The sequence below is a fragment of the Schistocerca serialis genome, chromosome 9 (assembly GCF_023864345.2).
Source record: "Schistocerca serialis cubense isolate TAMUIC-IGC-003099 chromosome 9, iqSchSeri2.2, whole genome shotgun sequence".
NCBI lineage: Eukaryota > Metazoa > Arthropoda > Insecta > Orthoptera > Acrididae > Schistocerca > Schistocerca serialis.
In genome coordinates this window covers 445,190,824-445,200,544 of record NC_064646.1, presented here as the reverse complement: position 1 = coordinate 445,200,544, position 9,721 = coordinate 445,190,824, and the positions used below count along the sequence as shown (strand labels likewise).

The window sequence follows — 9,721 nt, the reverse complement described above, 5'->3', positions numbered from 1 at the left end:
CGCTAACTGAGAACACTGTGTCGTAGCCCCAGTGGCGCAATTGGTTAGCGCACGGTACTTATAAGGCAGTAGCCGTGAGCAATGCCGGGGTTGTGAGTTCGAGCCTCACCTGGGGCATACTTTTATTTCTTAGCAGCTGTCTCTGACAGCAACAGGAGGCTAGGTTTGAGATGGATCAGCTATTTGAGTAACATAATTGTGCATTCGAGACGCTAGCTGCGTCTTCCTCGGTAGTATAGTGGTTAGTATCCCCGCCTGTCACGCGGGAGACCGGGGTTCGATTCCCCGCCGGGGAGGCACATCCGATTTTTAATTGCTGCTTTTTCACTCTCCGAACTTAGTGTAGGACGTTTGCGGCTACTTGCACCATATCTCTCGCACACAGGCACCTGTTTACATCGCATCCTCGGTAGTATAGTGGTTAGTATCGCCGCCGGTCACGCGGGAGACCGGGGTTCGATTCCCCGCCGGGGAGATGCGATTTTTATCTCACAAACCTGTTCGAGTGTTGCGCGTATGGGGGTCGTAAGAGCATTAACTTTGCGATCAAGGAGTGTAGTTGGTGCAAAATCTTAAAAAATGCTACATCTTAGGAAGTGGTTCTCGCATTCTTCACACTTCAGAATTACTGGGTTTGCTGTTAACGCTGAATCAAGGCACCCCAGCCGACGCTGTGGGCGTAATAATCGAGCTCGACACAGTCTGCAAAAGAAATAAGTTTAGCAGAGCGTGGTTTCGATCCACGGACCTCTGGGTTATGGGCCCAGCACGCTTCCACTGCGCCACTCTGCTGGCTGGGGTTGCGCTGGCTCTTCGCCACGTGACGTGGGACACTTGGAAAGCGTTGTCTGCGTCGCTTTCACACGCCTGTACTTAATTGCGTATCATCTCCCACAGCTCTCAGCTTGACTTGTCTCGACTTTGCTCGACTGACGCTACGCTGACGCTTGCAGGCTGCGATATTTACCACGATTGACTCGACATGCAGCTGCGAGATGCACAGGAGTAACAAAGCACTCCACGATGCGTCGACATACGAAATCCACTGCCCAGCTACGCGTCGGCAACCAACAAAATGCCGACCCTGCCAGGATTCGAACCTGGAATCTTCTGATCCGTAGTCAGACGCGTTATCCGTTGCGCCACAGGGCCAGTGGCAGCATTTCTTTCTACGAGGCAAGTGCAATTGGCGAAGAAACGTGTTCTCCATGGCTGAGCAAGCTCCCAAGGAAGGTACCTCTCGTCCAGCTGCGTGGCCGCAGTGCGCCTGCAGAGCTTAGAGCTTGCCACGCATCTGCTCTCGCTGTTCGACAGGTAGCAGAAGGCAAGGCGCGCGTTTTCCCGCGTTTTCTCGACGACCAGAGCCGGTTGATGTGCATGTAAGCGTAGCATATGAAACAAGAATAGCACGAAGCATTGGTAGTCAGGTGCCAAAGTCGCAGTATGGCATCAGGTGGCGATCGTATGTTTCTGTGGCCACCACTGGTTTGCAGCAAAGTGAATACCGCTAACTGAGAACACTGTGTCGTAGCCCCAGTGGCGCAATTGGTTAGCGCACGGTACTTATAAGGCAGTAGCCGTGAGCAATGCCGGGGTTGTGAGTTCGAGCCTCACCTGGGGCATACTTTTATTTCTTAGCAGCTGTCTCTGACAGCAACAGGAGGCTAGGTTTGAGATGTATCAGCTATTTGAGTAACATAATTGTGCATTCGAGACGCTAGCTGCGTCTTCCTCGGTAGTATAGTGGTTAGTATCCCCGCCTGTCACGCGGGAGACCGGGGTTCGATTCCCCGCCGGGGAGGCACATCCGATTTTTAATTGCTGCTTTTTCACTCTCCGAACTTAGTGTAGGACGTTTGCGGCTACTTGCACCATATCTCTCGCACACAGGCACCTGTTTACATCGCATCCTCGGTAGTATAGTGGTTAGTATCGCCGCCGGTCACGCGGGAGACCGGGGTTCGATTCCCCGCCGGGGAGATGCGATTTTTATCTCACAAACCTGTTCGAGTGTTGCGCGTATGGGGGTCGTAAGAGCATTAACTTTGCGATCAAGGAGTGTAGTTGGTGCAAAATCTTAAAAAATGCTACATCTTAGGAAGTGGTTCTCGCATTCTTCACACTTCAGAATTACTGGGTTTGCTGTTAACGCTGAATCAAGGCACCCCAGCCGACGCTGTGGGCGTAATAATCGAGCTCGACACAGTCTGCAAAAGAAATAATTTTAGCAGAGCGTGGTTTCGATCCACGGACCTCTGGGTTATGGGCCCAGCACGCTTCCACTGCGCCACTCTGCTGGCTGGGGTTGCGCTGGCTCTTCGCCACGTGACGTGGGACACTTGGAAAGCGTTGTCTGCGTCGCTTTCACACGCCTGTACTTAATTGCGTATCATCTCCCACAGCTCTCAGCTTGACTTGTCTCGACTTTGCTCGACTGACGCTACGCTGACGCTTGCAGGCTGCGATATTTACCACGATTGACTCGACATGCAGCTGCGAGATGCACAGGAGTAACAAAGCACTCCACGATGCGTCGACATACGAAATCCACTGCCCAGCTACGCGTCGGCAACCAACAAAATGCCGACCCTGCCAGGATTCGAACCTGGAATCTTCTGATCCGTAGTCAGACGCGTTATCCGTTGCGCCACAGGGCCAGTGGCAGCATTTCTTTCTACGAGGCAAGTGCAATTGGCGAAGAAACGTGTTCTCCATGGCTGAGCAAGCTCCCAAGGAAGGTACCTCTCGTCCAGCTGCGTGGCCGCAGTGCGCCTGCAGAGCTTAGAGCTTGCCACGCATCTGCTCTCGCTGTTCGACAGGTAGCAGAAGGCAAGGCGCGCGTTTTCCCGCGTTTTCTCGACGACCAGAGCCGGTTGATGTGCATGTAAGCGTAGCATATGAAACAAGAATAGCACGAAGCATTGGTAGTCAGGTGCCAAAGTCGCAGTATGGCATCAGGTGGCGATCGTATGTTTCTGTGGCCACCACTGGTTTGCAGCAAAGTGAATACCGCTAACTGAGAACACTGTGTCGTAGCCCCAGTGGCGCAATTGGTTAGCGCACGGTACTTATAAGGCAGTAGCCGTGAGCAATGCCGGGGTTGTGAGTTCGAGCCTCACCTGGGGCATACTTTTATTTCTTAGCAGCTGTCTCTGACAGCAACAGGAGGCTAGGTTTGAGATGGATCAGCTATTTGAGTAACATAATTGTGCATTCGAGACGCTAGCTGCGTCTTCCTCGGTAGTATAGTGGTTAGTATCCCCGCCTGTCACGCGGGAGACCGGGGTTCGATTCCCCGCCGGGGAGGCACATCCGATTTTTAATTGCTGCTTTTTCACTCTCCGAACTTAGTGTAGGACGTTTGCGGCTACTTGCACCATATCTCTCGCACACAGGCACCTGTTTACATCGCATCCTCGGTAGTATAGTGGTTAGTATCGCCGCCGGTCACGCGGGAGACCGGGGTTCGATTCCCCGCCGGGGAGATGCGATTTTTATCTCACAAACCTGTTCGAGTGTTGCGCGTATGGGGGTCGTAAGAGCATTAACTTTGCGATCAAGGAGTGTAGTTGGTGCAAAATCTTAAAAAATGCTACATCTTAGGAAGTGGTTCTCGCATTCTTCACACTTCAGAATTACTGGGTTTGCTGTTAACGCTGAATCAAGGCACCCCAGCCGACGCTGTGGGCGTAATAATCGAGCTCGACACAGTCTGCAAAAGAAATAATTTTAGCAGAGCGTGGTTTCGATCCACGGACCTCTGGGTTATGGGCCCAGCACGCTTCCACTGCGCCACTCTGCTGGCTGGGGTTGCGCTGGCTCTTCGCCACGTGACGTGGGACACTTGGAAAGCGTTGTCTGCGTCGCTTTCACACGCCTGTACTTAATTGCGTATCATCTCCCACAGCTCTCAGCTTGACTTGTCTCGACTTTGCTCGACTGACGCTACGCTGACGCTTGCAGGCTGCGATATTTACCACGATTGACTCGACATGCAGCTGCGAGATGCACAGGAGTAACAAAGCACTCCACGATGCGTCGACATACGAAATCCACTGCCCAGCTACGCGTCGGCAACCAACAAAATGCCGACCCTGCCAGGATTCGAACCTGGAATCTTCTGATCCGTAGTCAGACGCGTTATCCGTTGCGCCACAGGGCCAGTGGCAGCATTTCTTTCTACGAGGCAAGTGCAATTGGCGAAGAAACGTGTTCTCCATGGCTGAGCAAGCTCCCAAGGAAGGTACCTCTCGTCCAGCTGCGTGGCCGCAGTGCGCCTGCAGAGCTTAGAGCTTGCCACGCATCTGCTCTCGCTGTTCGACAGGTAGCAGAAGGCAAGGCGCGCGTTTTCCCGCGTTTTCTCGACGACCAGAGCCGGTTGATGTGCATGTAAGCGTAGCATATGAAACAAGAATAGCACGAAGCATTGGTAGTCAGGTGCCAAAGTCGCAGTATGGCATCAGGTGGCGATCGTATGTTTCTGTGGCCACCACTGGTTTGCAGCAAAGTGAATACCGCTAACTGAGAACACTGTGTCGTAGCCCCAGTGGCGCAATTGGTTAGCGCACGGTACTTATAAGGCAGTAGCCGTGAGCAATGCCGGGGTTGTGAGTTCGAGCCTCACCTGGGGCATACTTTTATTTCTTAGCAGCTGTCTCTGACAGCAACAGGAGGCTAGGTTTGAGATGGATCAGCTATTTGAGTAACATAATTGTGCATTCGAGACGCTAGCTGCGTCTTCCTCGGTAGTATAGTGGTTAGTATCCCCGCCTGTCACGCGGGAGACCGGGGTTCGATTCCCCGCCGGGGAGGCACATCCGATTTTTAATTGCTGCTTTTTCACTCTCCGAACTTAGTGTAGGACGTTTGCGGCTACTTGCACCATATCTCTCGCACACAGGCACCTGTTTACATCGCATCCTCGGTAGTATAGTGGTTAGTATCGCCGCCGGTCACGCGGGAGACCGGGGTTCGATTCCCCGCCGGGGAGATGCGATTTTTATCTCACAAACCTGTTCGAGTGTTGCGCGTATGGGGGTCGTAAGAGCATTAACTTTGCGATCAAGGAGTGTAGTTGGTGCAAAATCTTAAAAAATGCTACATCTTAGGAAGTGGTTCTCGCATTCTTCACACTTCAGAATTACTGGGTTTGCTGTTAACGCTGAATCAAGGCACCCCAGCCGACGCTGTGGGCGTAATAATCGAGCTCGACACAGTCTGCAAAAGAAATAATTTTAGCAGAGCGTGGTTTCGATCCACGGACCTCTGGGTTATGGGCCCAGCACGCTTCCACTGCGCCACTCTGCTGGCTGGGGTTGCGCTGGCTCTTCGCCACGTGACGTGGGACACTTGGAAAGCGTTGTCTGCGTCGCTTTCACACGCCTGTACTTAATTGCGTATCATCTCCCACAGCTCTCAGCTTGACTTGTCTCGACTTTGCTCGACTGACGCTACGCTGACGCTTGCAGGCTGCGATATTTACCGCGATTGACTCGACATGCAGCTGCGAGATGCACAGGAGTAACAAAGCACTCCACGATGCGTCGACATACGAAATCCACTGCCCAGCTACGCGTCGGCAACCAACAAAATGCCGACCCTGCCAGGATTCGAACCTGGAATCTTCCGATCCGTAGTCAGACGCGTTATCCGTTGCGCCACAGGGCCAGTGGCAGCATTTCTTTCTACGAAGCAAGTGCAATTGGCGAAGAAACGTGTTCTCCATGGCTGAGCAAGCTCCCAAGGAAGGTACCTCTCGTCCAGCTGCGTGGCCGCAGTGCGCCTGCAGAGCTTAGAGCTTGCCACGCATCTGCTCTCGCTGTTCGACAGGTAGCAGAAGGCAAGGCGCGCGTTTTCCCGCGTTTTCTCGACGACCAGAGCCGGTTGATGTGCATGTAAGCGTAGCATATGAAACAAGAATAGCACGAAGCATTGGTAGTCAGGTGCCAAAGTCGCAGTATGGCATCAGGTGGCGATCGTATGTTTCTGTGGCCACCACTGGTTTGCAGCAAAGTGAATACCGCTAACTGAGAACACTGTGTCGTAGCCCCAGTGGCGCAATTGGTTAGCGCACGGTACTTATAAGGCAGTAGCCGTGAGCAATGCCGGGGTTGTGAGTTCGAGCCTCACCTGGGGCATACTTTTATTTCTTAGCAGCTGTCTCTGACAGCAACAGGAGGCTAGGTTTGAGATGGATCAGCTATTTGAGTAACATAATTGTGCATTCGAGACGCTAGCTGCGTCTTCCTCGGTAGTATAGTGGTTAGTATCCCCGCCTGTCACGCGGGAGACCGGGGTTCGATTCCCCGCCGGGGAGGCACATCCGATTTTTAATTGCTGCTTTTTCACTCTCCGAACTTAGTGTAGGACGTTTGCGGCTACTTGCACCATATCTCTCGCACACAGGCACCTGTTTACATCGCATCCTCGGTAGTATAGTGGTTAGTATCGCCGCCGGTCACGCGGGAGACCGGGGTTCGATTCCCCGCCGGGGAGATGCGATTTTTATCTCACAAACCTGTTCGAGTGTTGCGCGTATGGGGGTCGTAAGAGCATTAACTTTGCGATCAAGGAGTGTAGTTGGTGCAAAATCTTAAAAAATGCTACATCTTAGGAAGTGGTTCTCGCATTCTTCACACTTCAGAATTACTGGGTTTGCTGTTAACGCTGAATCAAGGCACCCCAGCCGACGCTGTGGGCGTAATAATCGAGCTCGACACAGTCTGCAAAAGAAATAAGTTTAGCAGAGCGTGGTTTCGATCCACGGACCTCTGGGTTATGGGCCCAGCACGCTTCCACTGCGCCACTCTGCTGGCTGGGGTTGCGCTGGCTCTTCGCCACGTGACGTGGGACACTTGGAAAGCGTTGTCTGCGTCGCTTTCACACGCCTGTACTTAATTGCGTATCATCTCCCACAGCTCTCAGCTTGACTTGTCTCGACTTTGCTCGACTGACGCTACGCTGACGCTTGCAGGCTGCGATATTTACCACGATTGACTCGACATGCAGCTGCGAGATGCACAGGAGTAACAAAGCACTCCACGATGCGTCGACATACGAAATCCACTGCCCAGCTACGCGTCGGCAACCAACAAAATGCCGACCCTGCCAGGATTCGAACCTGGAATCTTCTGATCCGTAGTCAGACGCGTTATCCGTTGCGCCACAGGGCCAGTGGCAGCATTTCTTTCTACGAGGCAAGTGCAATTGGCGAAGAAACGTGTTCTCCATGGCTGAGCAAGCTCCCAAGGAAGGTACCTCTCGTCCAGCTGCGTGGCCGCAGTGCGCCTGCAGAGCTTAGAGCTTGCCACGCATCTGCTCTCGCTGTTCGACAGGTAGCAGAAGGCAAGGCGCGCGTTTTCCCGCGTTTTCTCGACGACCAGAGCCGGTTGATGTGCATGTAAGCGTAGCATATGAAACAAGAATAGCACGAAGCATTGGTAGTCAGGTGCCAAAGTCGCAGTATGGCATCAGGTGGCGATCGTATGTTTCTGTGGCCACCACTGGTTTGCAGCAAAGTGAATACCGCTAACTGAGAACACTGTGTCGTAGCCCCAGTGGCGCAATTGGTTAGCGCACGGTACTTATAAGGCAGTAGCCGTGAGCAATGCCGGGGTTGTGAGTTCGAGCCTCACCTGGGGCATACTTTTATTTCTTAGCAGCTGTCTCTGACAGCAACAGGAGGCTAGGTTTGAGATGTATCAGCTATTTGAGTAACATAATTGTGCATTCGAGACGCTAGCTGCGTCTTCCTCGGTAGTATAGTGGTTAGTATCCCCGCCTGTCACGCGGGAGACCGGGGTTCGATTCCCCGCCGGGGAGGCACATCCGATTTTTAATTGCTGCTTTTTCACTCTCCGAACTTAGTGTAGGACGTTTGCGGCTACTTGCACCATATCTCTCGCACACAGGCACCTGTTTACATCGCATCCTCGGTAGTATAGTGGTTAGTATCGCCGCCGGTCACGCGGGAGACCGGGGTTCGATTCCCCGCCGGGGAGATGCGATTTTTATCTCACAAACCTGTTCGAGTGTTGCGCGTATGGGGGTCGTAAGAGCATTAACTTTGCGATCAAGGAGTGTAGTTGGTGCAAAATCTTAAAAAATGCTACATCTTAGGAAGTGGTTCTCGCATTCTTCACACTTCAGAATTACTGGGTTTGCTGTTAACGCTGAATCAAGGCACCCCAGCCGACGCTGTGGGCGTAATAATCGAGCTCGACACAGTCTGCAAAAGAAATAATTTTAGCAGAGCGTGGTTTCGATCCACGGACCTCTGGGTTATGGGCCCAGCACGCTTCCACTGCGCCACTCTGCTGGCTGGGGTTGCGCTGGCTCTTCGCCACGTGACGTGGGACACTTGGAAAGCGTTGTCTGCGTCGCTTTCACACGCCTGTACTTAATTGCGTATCATCTCCCACAGCTCTCAGCTTGACTTGTCTCGACTTTGCTCGACTGACGCTACGCTGACGCTTGCAGGCTGCGATATTTACCACGATTGACTCGACATGCAGCTGCGAGATGCACAGGAGTAACAAAGCACTCCACGATGCGTCGACATACGAAATCCACTGCCCAGCTACGCGTCGGCAACCAACAAAATGCCGACCCTGCCAGGATTCGAACCTGGAATCTTCTGATCCGTAGTCAGACGCGTTATCCGTTGCGCCACAGGGCCAGTGGCAGCATTTCTTTCTACGAGGCAAGTGCAATTGGCGAAGAAACGTGTTCTCCATGGCTGAGCAAGCTCCCAAGGAAGGTACCTCTCGTCCAGCTGCGTGGCCGCAGTGCGCCTGCAGAGCTTAGAGCTTGCCACGCATCTGCTCTCGCTGTTCGACAGGTAGCAGAAGGCAAGGCGCGCGTTTTCCCGCGTTTTCTCGACGACCAGAGCCGGTTGATGTGCATGTAAGCGTAGCATATGAAACAAGAATAGCACGAAGCATTGGTAGTCAGGTGCCAAAGTCGCAGTATGGCATCAGGTGGCGATCGTATGTTTCTGTGGCCACCACTGGTTTGCAGCAAAGTGAATACCGCTAACTGAGAACACTGTGTCGTAGCCCCAGTGGCGCAATTGGTTAGCGCACGGTACTTATAAGGCAGTAGCCGTGAGCAATGCCGGGGTTGTGAGTTCGAGCCTCACCTGGGGCATACTTTTATTTCTTAGCAGCTGTCTCTGACAGCAACAGGAGGCTAGGTTTGAGATGGATCAGCTATTTGAGTAACATAATTGTGCATTCGAGACGCTAGCTGCGTCTTCCTCGGTAGTATAGTGGTTAGTATCCCCGCCTGTCACGCGGGAGACCGGGGTTCGATTCCCCGCCGGGGAGGCACATCCGATTTTTAATTGCTGCTTTTTCACTCTCCGAACTTAGTGTAGGACGTTTGCGGCTACTTGCACCATATCTCTCGCACACAGGCACCTGTTTACATCGCATCCTCGGTAGTATAGTGGTTAGTATCGCCGCCGGTCACGCGGGAGACCGGGGTTCGATTCCCCGCCGGGGAGATGCGATTTTTATCTCACAAACCTGTTCGAGTGTTGCGCGTATGGGGGTCGTAAGAGCATTAACTTTGCGATCAAGGAGTGTAGTTGGTGCAAAATCTTAAAAAATGCTACATCTTAGGAAGTGGTTCTCGCATTCTTCACACTTCAGAATTACTGGGTTTGCTGTTAACGCTGAATCAAGGCACCCCAGCCGACGCTGTGGGCGTAATAATCGAG

At 52.8% G+C, this 9,721-nt stretch overlaps 26 non-coding genes across 26 annotated transcripts; 14 read left to right on the top strand and 12 right to left on the bottom strand.

The window, feature by feature from the left end:
• Positions 1–25: 25 nt before the first annotated feature.
• On the top strand, positions 26–117 carry Trnai-uau (transfer RNA isoleucine (anticodon UAU)). The gene is given in 2 exon segments: positions 26–63; positions 82–117. It is a non-coding gene; the product is annotated as a tRNA-Ile (tRNA).
• A 107-nt stretch (positions 118–224) lies between these two features.
• Trnad-guc (transfer RNA aspartic acid (anticodon GUC)) lies at positions 225–296 on the top strand. Its single transcript has one exon. It is a non-coding gene; the product is annotated as a tRNA-Asp (tRNA).
• A 424-nt stretch (positions 297–720) lies between these two features.
• Positions 721–792, bottom strand: Trnam-cau (transfer RNA methionine (anticodon CAU)). Its single transcript has one exon. It is a non-coding gene; the product is annotated as a tRNA-Met (tRNA).
• A 287-nt stretch (positions 793–1,079) lies between these two features.
• Positions 1,080–1,152, bottom strand: Trnar-acg (transfer RNA arginine (anticodon ACG)). The gene has a single exon. It is a non-coding gene; the product is annotated as a tRNA-Arg (tRNA).
• Positions 1,153–1,530: 378 nt separating this feature from the next.
• On the top strand, positions 1,531–1,622 carry Trnai-uau (transfer RNA isoleucine (anticodon UAU)). The gene is given in 2 exon segments: positions 1,531–1,568; positions 1,587–1,622. It is a non-coding gene; the product is annotated as a tRNA-Ile (tRNA).
• A 107-nt stretch (positions 1,623–1,729) lies between these two features.
• On the top strand, positions 1,730–1,801 carry Trnad-guc (transfer RNA aspartic acid (anticodon GUC)). Its single transcript has one exon. It is a non-coding gene; the product is annotated as a tRNA-Asp (tRNA).
• Positions 1,802–2,225: 424 nt separating this feature from the next.
• On the bottom strand, positions 2,226–2,297 carry Trnam-cau (transfer RNA methionine (anticodon CAU)). Its single transcript has one exon. It is a non-coding gene; the product is annotated as a tRNA-Met (tRNA).
• Positions 2,298–2,584: 287 nt separating this feature from the next.
• Positions 2,585–2,657, bottom strand: Trnar-acg (transfer RNA arginine (anticodon ACG)). Its single transcript has one exon. It is a non-coding gene; the product is annotated as a tRNA-Arg (tRNA).
• Positions 2,658–3,035: 378 nt separating this feature from the next.
• Trnai-uau (transfer RNA isoleucine (anticodon UAU)) lies at positions 3,036–3,127 on the top strand. The gene is given in 2 exon segments: positions 3,036–3,073; positions 3,092–3,127. It is a non-coding gene; the product is annotated as a tRNA-Ile (tRNA).
• Positions 3,128–3,234: 107 nt separating this feature from the next.
• Trnad-guc (transfer RNA aspartic acid (anticodon GUC)) lies at positions 3,235–3,306 on the top strand. Its single transcript has one exon. It is a non-coding gene; the product is annotated as a tRNA-Asp (tRNA).
• A 424-nt stretch (positions 3,307–3,730) lies between these two features.
• On the bottom strand, positions 3,731–3,802 carry Trnam-cau (transfer RNA methionine (anticodon CAU)). The gene has a single exon. It is a non-coding gene; the product is annotated as a tRNA-Met (tRNA).
• A 287-nt stretch (positions 3,803–4,089) lies between these two features.
• Positions 4,090–4,162, bottom strand: Trnar-acg (transfer RNA arginine (anticodon ACG)). Its single transcript has one exon. It is a non-coding gene; the product is annotated as a tRNA-Arg (tRNA).
• Positions 4,163–4,540: 378 nt separating this feature from the next.
• Trnai-uau (transfer RNA isoleucine (anticodon UAU)) lies at positions 4,541–4,632 on the top strand. Its single transcript is given in 2 exon segments — positions 4,541–4,578; positions 4,597–4,632. It is a non-coding gene; the product is annotated as a tRNA-Ile (tRNA).
• A 107-nt stretch (positions 4,633–4,739) lies between these two features.
• On the top strand, positions 4,740–4,811 carry Trnad-guc (transfer RNA aspartic acid (anticodon GUC)). Its single transcript has one exon. It is a non-coding gene; the product is annotated as a tRNA-Asp (tRNA).
• Positions 4,812–5,235: 424 nt separating this feature from the next.
• Positions 5,236–5,307, bottom strand: Trnam-cau (transfer RNA methionine (anticodon CAU)). The gene has a single exon. It is a non-coding gene; the product is annotated as a tRNA-Met (tRNA).
• Positions 5,308–5,594: 287 nt separating this feature from the next.
• Positions 5,595–5,667, bottom strand: Trnar-acg (transfer RNA arginine (anticodon ACG)). The gene has a single exon. It is a non-coding gene; the product is annotated as a tRNA-Arg (tRNA).
• Positions 5,668–6,045: 378 nt separating this feature from the next.
• Positions 6,046–6,137, top strand: Trnai-uau (transfer RNA isoleucine (anticodon UAU)). Its single transcript is given in 2 exon segments — positions 6,046–6,083; positions 6,102–6,137. It is a non-coding gene; the product is annotated as a tRNA-Ile (tRNA).
• Positions 6,138–6,244: 107 nt separating this feature from the next.
• Positions 6,245–6,316, top strand: Trnad-guc (transfer RNA aspartic acid (anticodon GUC)). The gene has a single exon. It is a non-coding gene; the product is annotated as a tRNA-Asp (tRNA).
• A 424-nt stretch (positions 6,317–6,740) lies between these two features.
• Positions 6,741–6,812, bottom strand: Trnam-cau (transfer RNA methionine (anticodon CAU)). The gene has a single exon. It is a non-coding gene; the product is annotated as a tRNA-Met (tRNA).
• A 287-nt stretch (positions 6,813–7,099) lies between these two features.
• Positions 7,100–7,172, bottom strand: Trnar-acg (transfer RNA arginine (anticodon ACG)). The gene has a single exon. It is a non-coding gene; the product is annotated as a tRNA-Arg (tRNA).
• Positions 7,173–7,550: 378 nt separating this feature from the next.
• Trnai-uau (transfer RNA isoleucine (anticodon UAU)) lies at positions 7,551–7,642 on the top strand. Its single transcript is given in 2 exon segments — positions 7,551–7,588; positions 7,607–7,642. It is a non-coding gene; the product is annotated as a tRNA-Ile (tRNA).
• A 107-nt stretch (positions 7,643–7,749) lies between these two features.
• Positions 7,750–7,821, top strand: Trnad-guc (transfer RNA aspartic acid (anticodon GUC)). The gene has a single exon. It is a non-coding gene; the product is annotated as a tRNA-Asp (tRNA).
• Positions 7,822–8,245: 424 nt separating this feature from the next.
• Positions 8,246–8,317, bottom strand: Trnam-cau (transfer RNA methionine (anticodon CAU)). Its single transcript has one exon. It is a non-coding gene; the product is annotated as a tRNA-Met (tRNA).
• Positions 8,318–8,604: 287 nt separating this feature from the next.
• Positions 8,605–8,677, bottom strand: Trnar-acg (transfer RNA arginine (anticodon ACG)). The gene has a single exon. It is a non-coding gene; the product is annotated as a tRNA-Arg (tRNA).
• Positions 8,678–9,055: 378 nt separating this feature from the next.
• On the top strand, positions 9,056–9,147 carry Trnai-uau (transfer RNA isoleucine (anticodon UAU)). The gene is given in 2 exon segments: positions 9,056–9,093; positions 9,112–9,147. It is a non-coding gene; the product is annotated as a tRNA-Ile (tRNA).
• A 107-nt stretch (positions 9,148–9,254) lies between these two features.
• On the top strand, positions 9,255–9,326 carry Trnad-guc (transfer RNA aspartic acid (anticodon GUC)). Its single transcript has one exon. It is a non-coding gene; the product is annotated as a tRNA-Asp (tRNA).
• Positions 9,327–9,721: the final 395 nt, after the last annotated feature.